The sequence below is a fragment of the Triticum aestivum genome, chromosome 1B, assembly GCF_018294505.1.
Source record: "Triticum aestivum cultivar Chinese Spring chromosome 1B, IWGSC CS RefSeq v2.1, whole genome shotgun sequence".
NCBI classification, from domain to species: domain Eukaryota; kingdom Viridiplantae; phylum Streptophyta; class Magnoliopsida; order Poales; family Poaceae; genus Triticum; species Triticum aestivum.
Window position 1 is genome coordinate 560579143 of NC_057795.1, and position 22553 is coordinate 560601695.

The window sequence follows — 22553 nt, forward strand, 5'->3', positions numbered from 1 at the left end:
GTGCGCCTTTGAGACCACGTCAGTATGTATGTATATAGCCGTATTTACTTTCTTGCAGCGTGGCTGTACGTATGTGTACACGTTATAGACGGGACTGCGTGACATGCAACGTCCGCGTCTCTACTACGACACATGTTGCTCCTTACTCAGCCACAGCTCATCGCTGCGGAGAGACCGGTCGACCAGTATGTATGTACACATTCGCGACCAGACATACAACGCTACGTACGCTTCGACCGGGTGGGTCCCAGCTGTTCCTTGCGTGCGAAGATATAGCTGGTGGGACTTAGCTGTCAGGGGAAAGAATCTTTTTTCGTAGTATGGATGCACTTTCTTGCATGCAAAGATGTAGGTGGTGGGTCCCAGCTGTTAGGGGGGAACATTTTTTCTTGAAATACGGTGGCCCGTCCGGTGGATCCCCGCTATCAAGTGGAGGAATCACTATTTTGCGCATAATAAGGAGGCACTTCCTTGCTGCGGCCATGGACCTAGCTGTCAACCTCTCCAGGTACAATACTCTTCTGATGGAACTCGTTCCTTGACCACATTAACCACGCCATGCCGAGAGCACCAAGGTGGTGGACAACGGCGAGTCCTAGGAAGGGGACGACACGGAGCCGGGGAAGACGCGGCACTGGATGCCACGCGGAGAGGAGTACGAGGGTTGATTGGCTCGGCTGCGGTGTGAGGCTGCCGTCGCCGCAGAATAACATGGGTTGTGGGTGAGTAGAGGGATGGCCTGGCGATAGGTTGGAGTAGGGTGGGACGGTGAGGTCTGCATGGCAGCAGAGCCGGCCACGGGAGGCAGGAGCAAGCGGCACGACCGACGCTGGTTTGGGTGGCTGGAGCAAGAAGACCAGAGGTTGAAGAAGCACTACGGCCGTTGGATGGACATCGTACGGTCACTAGAGCTAGAATTGTTCATATTGACTAAGTTGACAAAGCCCTCCGTCCGCGTCAACTTAGTAAGCCCACAAGTCAGCCTCCCACTATGGTGGGTCCCAGCTAGCAAGGGGAGTATTCATTTTTTTGTTCGTAATAAGGAGTCACTTCCTTGCGTGTGAAGATATAGCTTGTGGGTCCGAGCTGTCAGCGGGAGGAACATTTTTTTCATGAAATACAGAGGCCCTTCCGGTGGGTTTCACCTATCAGGTGGAGGAATCATTATTTTGCGCGTAATAAGGAGGCACTTTCTTGCTTCGGCCGTGGACTCAACTGTCAGCCTCTCCACGTACAGTCCTCGTCATTCCTTGAACATGTTGAGCATGCCGCGCCGAGAGCATCAAAGCGGTGGACGACGGAGAGGCCTAGAAAGGGGACGATGTGGAGCCAGGAAAGATGCGGCAATGCACGAACAGGAGTACGAGGGTTGACTGGTTTGACTGCGGTGTGAGGCTATTGTTGCTGCAGAATAATAGGGGTTGTGGGTGACTAGAGGGATGGCCTGGCCAACAGTTGGAGTAGGAGGGGCGGTGAGGCCTGCGCAGCAGCACAGCCGGCCGCGGGAGGAGGAGTAAGCATGTCCCGCCGACGCTTGTTTGAGCGGCTGGAGTAGGAAGAGCAGAGATTGAAGAAGCACGACAGCCGTTGCATGGACATCCAACAGTGACTACTCTCACGTGTTGACTAACTTGACACGGTGTTGTGTGCGTGTCAACCTTTTTTTAGGAAAGCATACGCGTCAACCTATAGTAGGCGCATAAGTTAGCCTCAAATCTATGGAAAAAACAACATACAACCCAACTGCCATTATTTCTAATAATTTACATCCCATTTGCTAATTTTTAAGGATTTTTTAGAGCCCATATTCTTTTTGTTAGCATTACAACCCATATTGTGGCCACGGCTAAAACATTATACAAAATTTTGCATATTTCGATGCGGTCCGAACTGTTTTTAATCCCGAAATATCGAGTCACATTCAAACTAATGTGAAAAATAAATTCATATCAATATAAAATCCAAATAATTTTCCACGCATAAAAATCTATGAAATTTAAAATCTCGAAATGAAAAAAAGAATTTTGAAACTAATTGCCGGTTTGATGTGTTTTAAAAATGTACAACTCATTTCTCATTATTGATAGCCAATTTTCTCGTCTTGAAAGATTTGCAGCCCAGCAGGGCTGACAAAGCAAGTAGGCCTCGATTGGTTATTCTGCAAAAGAACAAAAAAATGGGCTAGCCCTTTTCAGAAAGAAGAAAACTACTAGGCTGGTCTTGTGGTAAACATAAAAGAAAAGGCTGGCTAGACAGGCTAGAGTGCCCCGCACAGCCCAGTTGACACCCTGCTTCCATCTCAAAAACAAAAATAACTGGGGAAGCTACTGGGTCCTTAGTGTCAGTCGGTCGTTGTGCAATTCTCTCGTTTATTGACTACGTTAACAATGGCCTGGGACCCAGATGTCAGAAATCCATTAGGAGGAACCATTTTTTTGCTTGAAATAAGGAGGCACTTGCTTGCGTACTGCCATGACCCTGGTGGGTCCTTGTTGTCGTCCCTCCACGTACAATCATCTTCTGATTGTGTACGTGTCAACCTAGTAGGCCCACAAGTCAGCCTCTAAATCCGTGGCGGACAAATACAACCCATTTAAAAAACAACAACCCATTTCATATGTTCACATGGAAAGTTCAACATTCAGAGCGAAGTAACAAGTCTGATCAGATATAGAGTACTGAACTTCCATGTTGACAACCATCATAGCCAAGTTAACTATCTACTCCCATTAATACTCTAGTGTACAAGTACTGACTTACTCCTAACTAACTAGACGATGTCGGTCGCCATCTGCGGTACACGCTAAATGCCGGCACTAACGTCCTCTGCCTCCTCGCCTCGGACTTGTCGGTGGTGCAATAGGGAGCGCTGCTTGTGCGCGTTGGCCCTTTCCATACCGGCATGGTCCACTGAAGCTTCAGCTTCTAAGCGGGAAACCCACTTGACGAGCTGGTAAAAAATTCGGCGTTGCGCACGCGTCCGTGCCCGATAGCCTCTAGGGCTATTTGCCGGGCGCCGGCCTCTACGTAGTCGGCCCAATCGCGGGCGCTCTGCTCGTGACTCAAAGCGGCGGTGCACTGCTACTCCATGCCCCACTAGAGGCGCAAATCGGCGATACGTAAGAAGATTCAAGATGGTATAATGTTGAATCAGGAAAAGTATGTCACTGAACTTCTAACTCATATGGGAATGAGGGACTGCAAGCCCTCACCCACACTGTTGTCCTCTTAAGAACATCTTTTAGCACATGAAGGAGAACCACTCAAGGAAGAAGAGAGCACCAAATATAGAAGTGTTGTTGGAGCTCTATGGTATTTGACTTTGACACGACCAGACATATCATTTGTTGTAAATAAGGTTTGTCAATACCTGCATGCCCCTACCTCCACTCACTGGATAGCTGTCAAAAGGATTATATGATACATTAAAGATACAGTGAGTTTGGGACTTCAGTTCAGACGTTCTAGTTCCACACTTGTTAGTGCTTTCTCTGATGCTGACTGGGCAGGATGTAGTGATGATAGGAAGTCAAATGGAGGATTTGTAGTGTTCTTTGGTTCAAACCTTATTTCTTGGAGTGCTAGAAAACAAGCCACAGTGTCAAGATCAAGTACAGAGGCTGAATACAAGTCACTAGCAAATGCCACTGCTGAAATTATCTGGGTGGAATCATTGCTTAATGAGTTGGGAATTAAGCAACACCGTGCTCCGTATTTATGGTGTGATATTTTGGGAGCCACCTATCTCTTTGCTGACCCAGTTTTTCATGATAGAACTAAACATATTAAAATTTATTTTTATTTTGTAAGGGAAAGAATGGCAGAGAAGAAGTTGGACATAAGGTTTCATTTCATCCAAAGATCAAATAGCAGATGGATTCACTAAAGCTTTGTCGGTCAAGCTTTTCGAAGAGTTCAAGAGAAATCTCAGTATAGGATAGTTTAGATTAAGGGAGGGTGTTAGAGTTTGAATCTCCAACAACATGTAATCCTAAACTATCTCTGTAACTCTCCCTCGTATCCTATTCCATCTCTGTAACAACCGATCGCTCAAATCCGGTTCCGACTCTTGTATTCCACGCTACGTCAGGGCTTGCTTCTCAATATATAGTAGATGATTCCCCGCGCGTTGCGGCGGGACCTCTGGCTACCAAATGATGGAAATATTGTATTTCTTTACCATGAAAAATTAAACTAATTGACGAGCGCGGTGTTACTGAGCTGGGTGGCATCTGAACATGGTATCCTGGTCGTAGGTCCATCTCTAGGGATTTGCGCTAGTGGGTCCATTGCATCATATATGGCTGAGGCAAAATGAGATCGGCTGACAGTATACGGTGATGAACAGTGGTATACGCCAGCTGGTGGGCTCATAACTGAAACTCGACGTTACGCTGACGACCCGAGCCGTGGATCGTCTCCATCAGGGAACGTAAGCGCGCCGTCTGGTGCGAAGACAGCGCCATCAAGAGGTCAGTAAAATGTTGGCCGATGGGTGGAGTGTGGGGTAGTCGAAATATCTCAGTCCCCCTGTACTCATTTGAGCAGTTTCCCCCCTTCCAGCCCCACCCCCTTCCACCGCCCCCATCCTCCAAGCTCACCGGGAGACGGCGAAAAGCAATGGCGATGGCGGGGAGTGCGGCGACATCTATGGAAGTACGCCAAGACGGGCTCGAATTTCTGCTAGAGTCTGGTTGACAGGTACGTTATTCACCATAATATTCCGTTCTATTCTATCCAGAGACGCTCCAACGCAAATATGCTAAATATTCTTCGATTTATTGGTCACACGTGTAGGTTCCCACTGCGAGAGGTGACTGCTGATGTTGAGCAGTCAGATCCATTGGTGCTAATGGACGTACGACCGTCGGCGTCGACTCCAGCCGACTCATCGTGCGATGCTATGGTTGGCCACCTCGATGATTCATATGAGCATAACAAGTCACCCCGCAAGAGGAAGGAATCGCGGACACAGTCATCCGAATCCACCAAGAAGGTCAACCCAGACGACCCGGAATGGACCAGAAGGTATACATGGCTCTCATAAGTGTTTCAAATTTTCTGTAGGTGAAAAAAGAAATATGTCCATTATGAAAAATAGCTGAAGCGTATACGTGATACTGTCAGCTAAATGATGCACTTGTGAACTGAAGACAAAAAATCTAGTGCTGCTGTCAGCTAAATTTCAGTTTGTCAACCATTCACAGAATTAACCCATTTTAGTGCTTCTGAACTGAAAACACAAACAAGACAAAAGATCTTGTACACACCCTAGTGACAATGTAGAATATGTTCAGACAACTGAAAAAACAAAATGTTTTTTTCAGTTCGTCAAGCATTCACAGAATTAACCCATTTTAGTGCTTCTGAACTGAAAACACAAACAAAGACAAAAGATCTTGTACACACCCTAGTGACAATGTAAAAATGTTCAGACAACTGAAAAAACAAAATGATTTTTTTCTTTAGAAGAAACCATACGGAGATGCGCTAATAAACCATCGGAGAATGTAGTGAAGCCAGATATTGGGATGAGCTTTGATTCCCTAGGGGGAAGCGTATGATTTCTATAACCTATATTCTTGGGAGCTCGGATTTGGTATAAGAAATGGCAAGAGCCGGTTGAATGTTGTGTGGAAAAAATGTATGCAAGAGATTGTATGTGGGTGCACGGTTAGCACTTCAGACCTTTATATTTCCTTAACTAATTCTTGTATAGGAATTCATTTGTTAAGAGCTGACGAACGGTAAAAAAAATGCAGGCAAAACCAGAGCAACATAATAGCCGCTCTTGCCGCTGCGAGTGCCCTCGATGATCAGATTACTTAGAGCTGCAGACAAATGGATGGTACATTGCTGAGCACCGGTGAAGCCACAACCATTCATTGTCTCTTACTTGTGGTGAAAAGGTACATTGGCCATCTCACAAGCACATAGACATTTACACAAGAGATTTGGTGAAGCAGCTTAGGTCGAACAATGTGAACCTCAACAAGGTTTACAACATAGTTGGCAGCTTCTTCGGTTCATCACAGAGTGTGCCTTTCACAAAAAGGTCATTGCACAATCTGTGTGGACGAAAGTCGAGACGAGGCTGACGATGATGTGAACAAAACCTGAGATGTGTTCAAGGAGATACAACGGAATGACCCAGAGTTCACCTAGCGAGTAGAAGGTGACGAGGAAAGCAGAATAAAAAACCTTATGTGGACAGATGGGAACAGCAAGCTGCAGCACAAATTATTTGGTGATGTCATCACATTCGATACGACGTATCGGACCAATTTGTATGACATACCCTTTGGGTTATTCATTGGTGTGAACAATCACTTTCAAAGCATAATACTAGCTGGAGTGCTGATGCGTGATGAGCAAGTTGAGAGTTCCCAGTGGGTGTTCGCTGAATTCGTCAACATGATGGGCGGTAAACATCCACAGACAATATTGACAGGTATGCATCCATTTTATTTATGAGAAACAAAGCTATGATGGCACGGAAAAAATGCATGTATTCTACTAATTTGTTTCTGTTGTGACAATTGTAGACCAAGCAAGAGCCATGGAGATAGCAATCAAGAGCGAGCTTCCTGGGACTGTGCACAAATGGTGCAAATGGCATATTCTTAAGAAAGTCAAAGAGAACCTTGGCCCACTGTAAACCAGCAAGAGTGAGTTCAGGGCTGAATTCCACAAAGTGGTGAATCACATGATAAGTGAGGAAGAATTTGAGACTTCATGGGGTATGCTTGTTAAGTACAATTTGATGTCCCACAGTTACATGACAAATTTGTACGAGATACGACGCAAATGGGCGAAACCATACTTCAAAGGTGTTTTCTGTGCCAAAATGACCAGGACCCAGCGTAGCACGAGTGCAAACAATATGCTGAAAATATACATGCCACCAGCAAGTCCAATGCATGTGTTTTGTGCGTCAGGATATGAGGCTGCAATTCGACCAGGAATCAGATGAGAGCTACCAAGAAAAACAAACAAGGATTGTAAGCCCACTATATGAAAAACCTACTCAATTGTTTGTTGCTCATATTATTGTGTATAAAACTGGCAAATTCTCTTTTTCCTCTGTGCTGCTCAGAGTGGCGCTGTCATGAGAACAAACATTGCTATCGAGAGGCAATGCGGGTAAGGTTGATACACGGAAGATGTTTGAACAATTTGGTGAGTATATGTTCGAAGGTGGATCGTACCAAGTCGAGGAATTTGCAAAGAAAAAAAAGTATATCGCATGACACAATGATGCCGAAAGACGAGATAAATGGAGAAAGGTGGAATACAAGGTGACCATATCAGATGAGGGTGACTGGTTCGAATGTGAATGCGGTCAGTTTGCTCACACTGGAATGCTTTTCTGCCATGCTCTCATACTATCGAACCCGCTCATGTGCAAGATATGGTACTTATTCTTGCTGACGTGCGCAGGTGATGGACCACATTGGGGTGAAGGAAATACCCAAACGGCACATCCTGAAAAGGTGGACAAAAGATGATAGGGACATCTTGCCACAACACATTGCTCACTTTCGGAAGGACCAGCCTGCTAACCAATCTTTAACGTGTCGAAGCTCAACTCTGTACCTACATGCAATGGAACTTGTGAGGATTGGAGACTCATCGGTGGCTGCCTACGAAATAGTGCTGGGGAGGATCAAATACTTAATCATAGCAGCATCTCCGTTTGCAGAAAACAGGGATGGACTAGGGATTGAGGACGGGATATATTAGATGAATCAAGTCGGAAGAACAATGTATCGGCTGGGGCAATGCTCAACAATGATGCAGTAATTGTTGAGAACGAGAACAACATTACCACATCTGGCAATTGGGATGCCCTCGCGAGTCTGTCAGCTCCAAGCAAGAAGCGTGGTGTCGCGCGTCCATGCTCGAGCAGAGAGAAAGCACCGTATGAAGGCATGAGTAAGCGGAGGAGGTTTTGTAGTATACGCAAGCTCCCAGGACATAAGAGGACCAGCTGCCCAGACATGGGTGATGTGCCAAAGCAACCTCGCAAGCCTGTAACTTGCAAGAATTGTGGTATTACGGGTCACCGTCGCACCTCGTGCACGAGGCCACTAGTGCCCAAAACATTTTAAGACTTTTTCAGACCTTGTGTAAAAGATGAATAATCGACGATTTTCTAGTTTGTGACTTATGGATCAACTTCCGTGCTTGTTCCTCATGAAGTAAACTAATGTTTTCAGATACAGCCGCGCTGTCTAAACTGATGAATCTGATTTTCGCTATCACTGTGACATAACAACTAGTGTGTGATCACATCTGACAAATTGTTATGAGATAAAAAATAGAACGATGCTGACAAGGTTGACATCTGATCACTGGTTCTTCACTTATCCCTGCGTGGTCATGGATGTGCACGACAATCACCAAGATTTTTTTTTTTGCCTGCTGGCTCCTGAATGTGCATAACAATATTCAGGATGGTGTTTGCCTGCTGTCGTATTTGAACATGGTTTGCCGCAGAACCTTTAATGCGCGGGACGAGGAGGCTCGGAAAACTTTCTGATCCATCCACATTGATCCCGTCCCGCTAAGCGCTGGTCGTTGAGCAGCTCTTTAATGCGCGGGAACCATCAACGAATACCCTGTAAATACACGGGACGCATATGCTCAGAAATACAAAATACTCCTGCATCCCAATGAATACGAACGACTGAGATTTCGGGCTCAGCTGTTCCGACGATCAGAAACGAATTTTCGCTAATTGACAGATTAACTTATTTGAAGGAATTTTTTATGGAGAGCCAAATTTTACTAAAAGATGAACTCAGCTACACTGGTAGGGATAGATATTGTATTCATAAAATTGCATTATTTTCAAGTGTGAACACAATTGCATAATTTTGAAGTGAAACCGGTTTGTTCATTAATCATCGATTTTGTATTAGGATAATGGAATAGATGGCGCTCAATTATCCTCGATGGGAAAATATTTATGTCATCAATTTATACTTCAATCAGTCTCGCTAAGTCTCGGTCGAATGAAATCTCAGTCGATGTTATATCCATGAGATTTTACATTGAGATTCGTGCAAAATTTTCATTTCAATTTTTTTCTTTTTCTCTCTTCATGTTATGTCACTTGATTGGGACTTGGTTAAATCTCAGTCGACTGAGACCTAGCCACACCCTACTTCAATATACCTCAAGAGGTCACATCATCGAAATGACAAACAATGAGAGTTTCGGAATGCAAGCATGTAGATTTAGAAGTACCAAAGTTTAACTTCTTGTTACGTGGCTCTCATCAAAGGGCCTTGAATGTCGGACCAATGCGACCAAGGTGTAAGCAATGCTCAACTGGTTTGTTGTATGCCAACTAAAAGAGTAGAGGTCATAGTATAAAAAGTGGTTGTTATAAACTAATCATAATTAAATCCTCATGACCAAAGTACAGTTGAGTATAAACTTGAAAACATATAAGAACTTGCTGGCCATCAGCTATTGAGCCCAACCCCTAAAAAACTACTAAGCCAAAGAAAACTACTACAATGGGACATTAAAATAGTCGTATCAATACTGGCAGAATAGGTAGAATTGATTATTTCTTGGTTCCACATTTCATTGCTTTATCAGATGGAAGGAAAGGTGTACGCACAGATTGCACCAGCAACCTTATCCAACCTGAAATATAAGCTTTTGATGCCATACCATTGATTAGGAATCCTGCTGAGCGTATGACCGGTATTAGTTGAAAGAGAAGATTTTAATATGTCACTAAAATAAGAATCCTGCTAACTTGTTTCAAAGATTTGACCAGGGCCGTTAGGTTTCTCAACCAAAATCGTCTGCCAAGAAAGATATACGTGATTCCACTAATAATTTGTACTAAATGATCTGCAATATTAAAGCAATATTTATATAATAAGAAAACAATTTTGATAAATCGTCACACCGTTACTATATCACCCAAAAATTGCAAAAAAGTAACCTGGAGAGAATGATGAATTGTTAATGCGAACTAACGAAAAATCAACAGGCGTCACTTAATCCAAATAAAATTCTTTAAGATTCCTAGCGCAGCCCCTGGCTGCAACTTGCAAGAAGCAATGTTCTGCCAACTGCTGATGCATAGAGAAAGAAAATTGTAAGCAATATCGAAGAATATAGCATGAGATGATGAGATAAATTAATAGAACACGAACTGAGTCTTGACGATATACATTACCTTGTTGTCCATGGTGATTGTACACCTGGAACCTATTTCACGAAACAGCAGTAACAGTTAATTTCCACACATCTGTAGGAACCAACCATGAATGAAACCAATCAAGCCCGATGCATATGAAACAACCAACCCGGCGAGCAATAAACTTCCCGTCCATAGCACAGCCAAGAACTGTCACATCAAAGTAATAATAGCCAAGCAAAATAGCTTATCAGACATGGAAGCAGGACCGCTGAAGGGATATATCAAATGAATATTAGAAGGAAGATGTATGTACAGACGAGAGATCTGGCTTTGACGCTATACACACAAATCAGAGCATGATGATGTCTTCATCTTCTGACCTGAAGACGGTCGTTGAAGAGGACGGAGTGAGCGCTAACCCCGGCGAAATAAGTGTGAATCTGGATAAGAGTGTCTTATAGGTGGTGGCCACCATCGGAGAATAGAGAGCGCCATCAGTCCGAGCGAGGTATAGAACTGGAATGCGTTGCAGGTAACGGAGGTCGTGGTAATGAGTGACATTGAATGGTGCCGTTTCTTTTGTATTTGTAGTAGTTGAATTCGTGGCCGGGAGAGCGCCGGTCGTGGCGGCAGAATAGATAGCGACGGGGATAATAACAGGGAAGATGAATTGTGCGCAAAACCTATTTTTCTTTTTTTAGACTCCGTGAGCAACGTAACGTGATAGTAGGTCTAGTCGTCCAATGTAATGGGCCCCGAATGTGCAAAGACGACGCCTAACACCAACTCAAAGGGCCCGAAGCTAGCTTACAGGCCACGTAGCATATTGGTTTGTCTCAAGAAAAAAAACGTAACATATTGGTTGGGTCAGCCCCGAGGCAGTGAATGGATACGTGCAGGCGGCACCGTCCATGAAGAGAGAATTAAAACGTTGGGACCGGGCGGGTGGGCTCATGCCCTCGTCGTCATTTAAAAGTGATTTTTTTAGCGATACTATTTGGTTGTTCGGTTGCTCAAAGTGGGAAACAGAGAAACATGATTGGATGGTAATTGCTGAGGTGACATGTATGATGAGGTGGATAGGCTGCATGTCAAGAGAAATACTATAGTGGGGATGAACTATTTAGGTATTATAGATTATAGATACGTACGCGGCTCTCCTCCAAGGAGAGTAGAAACGCTTCCGATCGTTATCTCTTACACCAGTAACAAACACGGGGAGGAGACAAGCTGTTACTGGCGTGAGGGGAAGGAGGAGCTCACCTCTCGCAGTGTCAGCGGCGGCGGCTGCTGCACGAGCAGAGCACAGTGTGGATGAGCACCTTCGGGCTCCGGCAGTCCTTCTGTGCGTGCGCCGCATATGCTGGTATTGACATTGACGGGTGGGCCTTCCTTTAACTTTACAGTCAATACAGTCTGTGTTGATGACCAGCGGGCCAGTATGGTAGAAATTAGTTTTAGATGGACGGTTGTTGGAAATCGTTGGGAGGTCTGGCTTCATCTCGTTAGACGTTTAATGGAAGTCCGGCTGTCTCAGCAGCCAGATCATCTGCATTGGAAACTTACTAAGAACGGTGTGTTCTCGGTCAAATCAATGTATCTGGATGTCATTAACTCCAGCGTCATCCCTATCTTGTTACATGTTTGGAAAGTTAAGGTACCCTTACGTATCAAAGTGTTTATGTGGTTTGTGCATAAACAAGTCATTTTGACCAAGGATAACCTTGCAAAACGAAATTGGGTGGGCTCGTCTAGATGTAGCTTTTGTGATCATAACGAAAACATCAAACACCTCTTTCTCGATTGTTCGTTGGCTAAGATTCTGTGGCAGTCGGTTCATATTGCGTTTAATATTAATCAACCCACCTCTATCAGCATGTTATTTGGAACATAGCTTGATGGGGTGGATTCTGACTCTGCAAGACACATTCGGGTTGGCCTTTGTGCTTTATTGTGGGCAATATGGAACTGCAGAAATGATTTAGTCTTTAACAGATCAACAACCATTCACTTTTTGCAGGTTATCTTCAGGGCCACGGCGTTCATCCGTATGTGGTCGCTACTCACTCCGACGGAGGCCAGGAAGCGTTTGGTTACTGCGTCTACCCGATGGGAGATGGTAGCTCAGAATATTTTCAACCGGTTTGGATGGCGGTCATGTAATAGGATAGGCATGTAGTGATCCTATTGTTTTGCCAGCCGGTTGTGGCTTTGGGTCTTTCCTCTTTTGAGCTTTTGTTTATGATTGCACTACGACCTTTCGAGACTATGTTACTGGATTATCCTTTTAATAATATGAGCCGTATGCATCTTTCTGATGCAGAGGCTAGGGTACACCTCCTTTTCCAAAAAAAAAATTGAAAAAATTAGCAAGAAAAATGGTATTTTTTTAGGGCGCATAAGGAATGTGGTGGCAAATCTGAAAGTGAACTTTAAATGTGGTGGTTTTTTGCAATTCACTCCAATAACGGCGTCATCGACGCCAACAATTTTGCTGCACCTGCACCGACCATGTGTTGGACGCAATGCTCGAGTCAAGGCGTCACCATGTAGATGTCCGTGCTTGCTGCAGCTACGCCACATGCGTCGTCCACGGCCACCGTCGACATCGTCCCTAGGTCATAACCTGTGCTGCGGGTGTCGAGGCCTTTGACATCAACGCTAGTGGTGTCGCTATACCGACACCCACTAGGTGTTCGACTGGCTGCCCCGACGACAACCCAAATGAGGGGAATGAGGCTTTAACCATGTCGTGCATCGTGAATGAGGGGAATGAGGGGAGGAGGGTGTCGGAAGCATCCATGGCCACCACCTCAGGTTATTTCTCTGACAGGTTTTAGCGTACTGCACTGATTCCCAAGGGGAAGCTTTTCAGTTGTTTGCCTGTTACACATTTGCAGTCTTGGGGTCCACGGGATCTCTCTAGCAGTACTGGTCTCCAGTTAATACAGTTCAAACCATTACTGATTTCTCTAGCTAGCATCTACAGTATGAACAATGGATGCTTAACTGTGACGAGCGTGGTGCTGTATCTATTATTCTTCAACATGAGAAATTGCAGGAAGCCGTGCCCCGTGCATACCATGAGCATATCCGGGAATGGGTCATTTTTTAGTCGAAGGGAAATTAAGATGACTGGCCATCTTGATAAGAGATGCAAACAAATAGCTGGTGGTCCAGGAGCTAGAATTCAGCTTACTATACTGTATCACATTCTATTATCACACAAGGCAGACGGTCAGTTTTTCTTGTTCACAAATGAATCTGCGCAACAACTGCTTCATCAATTTCTAGTAGATTTGACTGGATATGGAATAGGCATGCCTTCGACAAAAAATTATGGTGCTGCTTCACAGTCAACTGATACGGTTGCAGCTGATGATTATGACGAGCAACATGTTTTTCTGGACATGACATTTGTAACTGCTAAGATAAGTATGAGCCCCATCTAGGAGGAAGGTTCTGCTAAGAGAGCCCACGGCAAGGATATGTTGAATTCAGCTGATAACAACACGTTTGAGTTTGAAATACCCTATGAGCTACTTACTCCCTCCGTTTCAAAATAGATGACTCAACTTTATACTAACTTTAGTACAAAGTTAATACAAAGTTGGGTCATCTATTTTGGAACAGAAGGAGTATATGATACTCTTTTGCCTGTTGTGATAATCAGCCATATCATAATTATCAAATGGACTTCTTGGCTCTGGTATAACGTATGTGCTGCCATGGAAATGGATCCCAGAATCAGCCATTTGAATCAGCGGCCCCCTGTTGTATATTTGTGAACAGTGGGCTCCAATATAACAAGTCTGTGTACTTCCACTGCACATCTACATGATTTGGTTCATCACTGGATATTGGGCATCGCTAGAAGTGTAGGGGCTAGTGGCAATCAGTGCAGGTGTGAATCGAGAGCACAAGGACTATATGACCCTTATCTAGTGGAAACTGAAAGTGGCCAATACATAAAAAAGAAGATATTACAAGGTACTGCTCAAACTGTTAGCTGTTCAAACTGTACAAATTACGGCGTAGCCTCATGATTCAAATTCCAGTTTGTTTGCTAGTGTGGTTCTCCTCTTTGGGCATAAAAAAACTGGATTCTCCATACTCCAGACACTACGAGTGAGGATGTGAACTTTTTGTCCCCAAAGAGCAGCAACAGTAGCTTACTTCTAATGGCCAGATCAACTCAAAGCCATTTCACAGTTTTTGCCGTGAATCTTGTAATCTATTTCTGGACAACAGATGCATCAAGTTTTACATGGTTCATAGTAAAATTGATTCAAAAATGCTGCAACCATCGGGTGTTCAATGTGTACAACCCTCAGATTACTTTGAGGTTGGCTCTGTTCCAGCATATCTGAAACTGAATAACGTCTGTGTTGCTATTGTTTACATCTTTGGGTAGAGAACTACTCAGAGCTGGGTATTGCTGCTCTGTTTCAATTAGCGACCACCTCCTGCGTATTTTGGAATGGCGTACTTCTTGTGTGTTCTGGCTATATGTGTTGAGGATTCAATGCAGCACTGGGTGATTCATATATTTACAAGCATACATGAGGGTGGTGATCGGTAGAAGTGTGAGCGGAGGGATGTATACTTATGAGAAAAATGGTTGGTGGAAGCTGGGAACAGCCACAACGACAAAGTGGCAAATGTGTTGTATGCTTATCAACAGGAGTGGCTCCAGTATGCATCATTTGATCAGGCTCTGGACATAGTACTTCTCCAGTCCCAAGGTCGCCAGCCAACAAGCTGTCATCCTGGGGTTGCAGCCTGCCACGTCATCAGGGTGCCGCGCCGCTTGCACCCTGATGTCCAGCTAACTTGTAACCTTTTTTTTTCTGTCTCATTGCAGGAACTAATCATGTTGGCACGATAATAAACGATGTTATTTATGGAACAAGTGATGATATTGATGCTCATTGGTTGCAGCATTAGGTAAGCCTAATCTTGAAATACATATTAGTTTTTTTATTCCATGAACTGTATAATGGTAGTGAACATCAGTTTTTGTCAAGGTGAAATACATGAACATCAGTTTTTTTCCCTGTTTGCATTTTTTTGCTCTATTTCAGTTTCAGGACCTGAAACCCTGCATGCTTGTTTCTTTTCCTTGAATAACAAGTAAAATGCATTTAATTTCCACAAAAGCTAGCTGACTTACATATTGTAGTTCAAGTTAGAGCTTGCAAACTTTCTTATGAGTTTAGTTTGGCAGTGAAGTTCTTTTTTAGAAGATGAGATACATAGCAGTTGGAGACAACTTCCTGTTCTTCTCTCTGAGTGTATTCTAATTTCATCCATTGGCTAAATATCATACACCTTATTCATATGCAGAACCTCCGTTCAGTATATTTGGAGACCCTCGGCATCGGCATCCGCAACAGTATTAAGCCCAGAAGATCAAGCTTTTTGTACAAGCGACGAAGCATCTGAATCTTTTTGTATATTATCAGTCACTTTCATATCAGGAGTCGCCTGATTTAGCTGCAGTAGTTAATTGAATTCTTGCTATCTTGTTGAATTTAGCTGTAGTAATTCGTGCCACTTATCTTCTGCAGTAATATGTTTTAACACTGCTGAGTTTACTGAATGAGCAATTGAGCATAATGTTTCAGAAATCAAAGGGTTCTATTGCTGCTGTACATACTACTAGTTTGCTGAATGAGTACACTGCTGTGCGCACATTGCTGTCCTGAAAGGCCGAAACAAGCAACTTACTGTGATACACTAGTGGTTGGGGCGCGCCCGTGGCGCGCCGCCTGAGCGAAAGCTGGGCGGTGCCAGGTTGGACGCGCCCCTTCCACTTTCCTGTGTGTAGTACTTGCTGTTATTTCATCAGACTCAGGGCACAAGGAGATGAAGCACTGATACGTGCAAGTTTCTACCTGAAATAATAAGACAGTTGTACAAAAGCAACACATTCAGAGAAGCTTCTAACTGAAACAATAAGACAGTTGCGTGAATGCAACACATTCAAAGACTGGACTCTTAGAGGTTACATGAACGATGATATAGATGACAAAGGCATATTTCCTCACATCATACGGCAGAATTAAAAGGTCTTAGAGAAACAGGAAACACGGCACATGGATTCTATGCATAGACGTTGGTTATGGTCATCAATGGCGCGTCCAGAGGCGATGGACAGCGAGACGACACGGATTCTTTGCAGCCTTAACACGAATATCCTGCAACCTCACCACGAAGAATTATAAGCCGCAACTTCATATGCCCATACAATTTGTAGTTGCTTAAAAAAACAAAGCAAGCAAGTACTTGGGTGTTTTGGTGAAAACACATCTAAACAGAGATGAAAGCTGGAAAACTATACATCCATTTACAACAGAGCAAAAGGAAAGAAAATTACACATGATTAAGTAATACAGACCACTCATGTCGTGAACAAAGAGCAGACTAACTGACTCAGTGTGGTAAGTAATTCATTTCATCCCTGATACTGATTAGATGCCAGTTTCTTTGACTACCAGTACGTATTGGTAAATTAAAATATTAATCAGAGGAAATATTTAGGCAGCCCACTTACTTACCAGATCATTGTACTTACACTTCCTAATCAGATCACCTAATAGGAGATACTATTAAGATTATGAAACATATGTTGAAGTATACGGAGTATATCATTTAAGGGAATTGGCTTGTTACCGTGTACGTTCTTCTGCTGCTTCCTGTACATGACAGTCCATATAAGCTTAGCAGGCTTGAGATGGTTGCGGAAATAGCGCTTGCACTTTGAGTTGGACAAAAGGAAGACCTAATTTTGGATACACGCAGAGAATGCACAACATAATCTTAGCAAATTTCTACTTATTTAATTCCATGTGCACTAACGATATGGGCACACAAGCTTGCTCGAGAGTCTGAATGGACGAATCCGATACATTCCCCGGGTATATCTTGGCACCACTGAAACGGCAAAGCCCTGTCCTGTATAAAACACAATTGCAGGTACAAGTAAGATAGTGGCAAGCAGTTTCACAAATCTTTAGCGTTCCCACACAACATCAATGATAGTAGCATACTTGAGAACCATCCTCTCTGCCCTGACAAACTTTCAAAGCTCCTCCTACAAATAAAATGCAAAGATATTAGCACTTAAAATATCAACGAATATCATCAAGCATTGCCTCTAATAACACAGCTTGAAAGACAAATCCTTGCTGAATGGTTGTTGCACGACATATCGAAGAGACTAAAAAACTGAACTGAACTACAGTGCATCAGTATAAGTTTTATTAAACAACATGAACAGCTCATAGGAACAATATACAGAGCTGGGAACATAGTAAAAATCTCGCGCACAAGAGTACATTAAACATAACCACAACACTTTTGAGACGGACCACTCCTAATTTATCAAAGTCAAAATACCTATTTATTTTGTCCAATACTACCGACAAGCTAAGCTAGATGGGGCTCTGGAATACCATGAAACATCAAATGTACAATGTCGAGTAATGCACACACATTGCCAGGTCCAGCAATTAACCAAAGGCTCAATAGTAATCAACACATACATTTTCTCTTACAAAACGTGGCAAAGAAATTGATGCCAAATTGCACATGGCAGTTTTGTGGGACTTGTGAATTCATTTATCTCGGTACACAGGAGGGAAGAGTCAATTTGTGCCTAGATTTTGCTTTCTTTTTCTGCTGAAAGTGTCGTGCACATCATCAAAAATAAATTGTGTGGACACATCAAGTACTTTTAAAGTCAAACTATTGGAAGAGAACACATGTCTTCGGAGACTCACAAAATTTAGAGAAAACCTTATAGAGCATATATGGTGTTCTTGTTTCTATTTATGCCTTCAAAATGACAAACCAAACTGTGTCTTGGCTTTACCCTGAAATTGTGTAGTAATGTTTGTTAAATAGGCCGTATGTGTCAACCTTACTTGTGCGCATATGTACCGTATCTTAACTGGAGTTGTACGTATCTTGGCAGTTAGGATATGAGGTTTATCTCTAGTACATAATTCTATCTCTAGCTAGCTTGATCTCCAAGTTGTAACCTCTCTCCTGTACGAGATCCAAACTGTACACGCTACCAGGGTCTCGCACCCCTGCCTATAACATGTACGGCGTCCCCTCTCGTTGAGGTAAGACGTTTTCCGCTTCACACAAGGTTATTACATATTGTTAGTCTGGCTTACTTTTCTTTCATATTTCTTGTGTGGGTTATGAAACTCATCATCCAAGTAATCAGCCAAACCTGGAGTTTCACAAGAACAAAATAATTACCATTGCTCAGTATAGAAAAGATCGCCAGCACAATTTTCCTCCTACAAGTTAACCAAGGGAAAAAGGAATTGTGAACAAATTAGCTGATAAAAAGGATTAACCGAGGGAGAGGGCAAGAAAAAAGCATACATATTCAGTCTATGGGGAGAGAAGATTGAAAGGGGGATTCTGGAACATGACCTGCAGTTAGTTATCCTCAAACCTGCAACCAATGATGGATGTTTATTTGCTGCAAACTGTCGTTGCCTCCACCCTTTCCTCAATCCCCTCATCTTCTTGCCCACCCTGTTGCCACACCTTCTTTGCCCATCTTGCTGCACCGCCTCGTGCTCCTCATGGATCTCGCTGCCACCAATCCCTTAAAAAAATTCAGGCATACAAGGAAAGGCGTACATGGATGGATGGACCTGCTAGTCTAATCAGCCGGAGTAGACTTCTTGATTTGGCATGGAACCGAATCCCACTCATGCCACAACGAACCATGACAAGAATTATGGCATGGAAGGAGTAAGTAGTAAAGTGTAACCAGACAAGAAAGATGAAAGGTACATATAAATTATAAGTATATAAGGACATACAATTGGATGGGCAAGCAACTCCCTGATGTTGTATATGTTGTCACCCAATAAAGCAACAAGTGAGAGGTCAAATGCCAGGTTCTGCAGGTAATTATTGGAAATCGGAAACAACAATCATCAAATCCAATTTTTCATGCCGAAAGAGCAGGCAAGCAACAGTACCTGTTTGAATGGTTCTGAATGTGACTCCGCTGTTGTGTATGCAAGATAGAGAAGAGCATTTTTATAAAATTCAGAATAGTCATGACACACTTTATGGTACTGAGAACATAACCAATAATAGGTCGAATGTACTGAAGGATCAACATCGCCCATGCTATCCAAAGTGGTTTTACCCTCGTGTACCAGTTTCTTACACTCCTTTTGATTCCCTTTCTCAAGAAGAAAACTTGCAATCTGCATCTTCACATACAGAATGGGCTCTTCAACCCGTGATTCCTTGGTATCACGCAGCTTCAAAATTACGCCTTCGAGATAGCTTATACCAGCATCATTATCTGAATACTGGCGTGAAACTACTACCGCGAAGTGAGCAAATTTAAGAAGATTGATCTTCCTCTCAAAATCAGAGATGAAATGAGTATATAGCTGAATCAGAGCATCGCCTGCCTATACAAAAGGAAAAGACCACACAGTGGTGATAAGCCCCGTGACATGGAAAGCAATATCTCGAGAAAGCAACCAAATGTAATGCAAGTATTTCAGGAATCACGATGAAACTTTCAGAACAGAAAATGTGGTACATATACATCTGTGACATATTACTATATTAGATAACAAAAATATTATGATTATACTTCTTCAGATTTTTGCGCTACTGAACTGAACCAAAAACATGCAGGTACTTGGACATCTCTTCATCATAAGACTCATGATATTTGTAATACATGAGAAAAATGCTCAATATCTTCATCAGATGACCCATGAATCACAGGTCGCATAACATAACGAAGTGCAGGGCGTAACATATATAATTAACAAATCAAAAGAATGAATTAAGACGATGCACTGAAGACTGAACTGAAGCAAGCCAGACCGTTTTGTGCAAGACACCCTAAAGGGACTTGGCAGCAGCGAGTTTATCAGCTAGCTTCAGCCAAAGGGAGTCGCATTACCCACCTTTTTTTGGAGGCCATATCGAGCAGAGGAGGCGGCGGGGGAGAACTGGACCAGGCCCCCTAGGAGGCCCGCGAGTTGCCTCCACTTCATCTCCTCCACTCGTTGTCGCCGTCGCCGTCGCCGCATAGGTGCTCACTGGAGGAGACCCTGTAAGACATATGATTTGGGAACTGCTCGACACCCCTAACCCGGGGTGTGGCTATCTCATTATATAGAAGTACCCAAGGGGTACAATACAACGTTACAGTATATGTATACAGAGACTACGTATATACAGTCTAACACCCTCCCTCAATCTTAACTATGTCCTGAAGTACAAAGCAAGTTAAGATTGCGCCTACAGCCTACAAACTGTGGTTGTGGAAGAGGCTTCGTGAAAATGTCAGCAAGTTGATCCTTTGACGAGATGAACTTGATACACTTCTGTGCAACACGTTCCCGAACAAAGTGATAATCCACCTCAATGTGTTTTGTCCTAGCATGAAACACCGGGTTAGAAGAAAGATATGTAGCACCAATGTTGTTACACCATAGGACCAGAGGGCGAGCTTGAGGGACACATAGCTCTCTCAACAAAGATTGTACCCATATGATCTCAGTAGTCGCATGAGCAACAGCTTTGTGCTCAGCCTCAGTACTGCTGCGAGACACTGTTGCTTGCTTGTGAGCATTCCAGGCGATCAAGTTAGGACCCAGAAATACCGCATGACCCCCCATGGATCGCCTGTCATCCGGACTACCAGCCCAATCTGCATCAGAGAAAGCCGTGAGCTCATACGACGGTGCAGACTGAAGAAGCAAACCATAGGAGGTAGTAAGGCTGACATAGCGCAAAATACGCTTCACAGCTGACCAGTGAGACGACCTGGGTGCATGCAGAAACTGACACACACGATTGACTGCATAGGAGATATCAGGCCTGGTAATAGTAAGGTATTGCAGACTACCAACGAGACTGTGATACTCAGTAGCATCATCAGACGAGAGAGAGTCACCATCAAGAGCAGACAACCGATCAGTGGCAGACATCCGAGTGTTAACATCTTTGCATTTGAGCATTCCAGCACGATGCAACAAGTCCAAGGAGTACTTTTTCTGAGTGAGAGTCAAACCAGCAGAGGACCGTGAAACCTCAAGACCAAAGAAAAAAAATAAAGAGCACCTAAATCCTTGACAACAAAATCATCACGGAGAGAAATCACAAGGCGATCAATAGCAGCAGAAGAAGAACTGATGAGGATGATATCATCAACATAAACCAAGAGATACATCGTAACCTTAGGGCGCTGGAGGAGAAACGGTGACGTATCAGCAGTGGGCGAGCATGCCATGCACGAGGATCCTGTTTGAGTCCATACAGTGCCTTAACCAGACGACAGAGATGATGAGGTCGTGTCGGATCAACGAAACCAGGTGGCTGACGCATATACACCTCCTCCTCCAGAATGCCATGTAGGAAAGCGTTCTGCACATCAAGCTGACGAAGGAACCATCCGCGAGTAATCGCAAGAGATAGTAGTAATTGAATGGTAGTAGGCTTGATGACTGGACTGAACGTGTCTTTATAATCAAGACCATACCTCTGTTTGAAGCCCTTGGCAACTAACCATGCCTTGTAGCGTTCAGTGGAGCCATCAGCATGTCTCTTGACTTTGAAAACCCACTTGGAATCAATGACGTTGACGCCAGACACTGGAGGAACAAGACGCCAAGTGTCATTCTTTCGGAGGGCCTGAAACTCTTGTTCCATTGCATCACGCCAATGAGGAATACTCAGTGCAGCCTGAAAGTGACGAGGCTCTGCAGTGGGATCGGCAGCAGTGTGAGCCATGCACGCAGCAAGCCACGCAACCGTCCCATCCGTGCGCTCATTCGGACAAAAGACACCGGATTGGCTCCGTGTGCGAGGATGAAGAGTGACAGCAGATTCTGCTGGCAAAGTCGATGCAGCAGAGGATGTTGACAAGGCCGGCACCGAGTCGGGTGAGTCGGGTTCATCGGTGACCTAAGCAGGGCAGGTCGGCGACCCTGGCACCAAGGCAGACCTGACCGGAGCAGGTGACCATGCCTCCGGGCCAGTGGCAGCAGTAGCCGGCCCGGGCGAGAGGCCCGCCAATGACCCGAGTGAGCCATGCGAGGCTAGCGCTGGCGAGGCCTGCGAGCCAGGCGAAGCTGGCACTGGCAAGGCCACTGGTGCTGGCAAGGCCCGCAAGCCAGGCGAGGCTGGCGCTGGTGAGGCCAGCGCCCGCGGGGCCAGCGGGAGGCAGGGCGGGGCCAGCGGGAGGCTGGGCTGACCCAGCGTCCACGATGCAGGCGGGGAAGCCTCCACAGGCGAGACGAGGACGGGTTGGCGGGTGCCGTCCGTCATGCATGGCGCATGCACGTCCCGATCAGAAGACTCATCCATGACCTGT

The 22553-nt window shown here is 44.3% G+C and overlaps 1 pseudogene; it reads right to left on the reverse strand.

The window, feature by feature from the left end:
- Positions 1 to 16299: 16299 nt before the first annotated feature.
- LOC123079754 (uncharacterized) lies at positions 16300 to 21970 on the reverse strand (annotated as a pseudogene).
- Between the last annotated feature and the right edge of the window lie 583 nt (positions 21971 to 22553).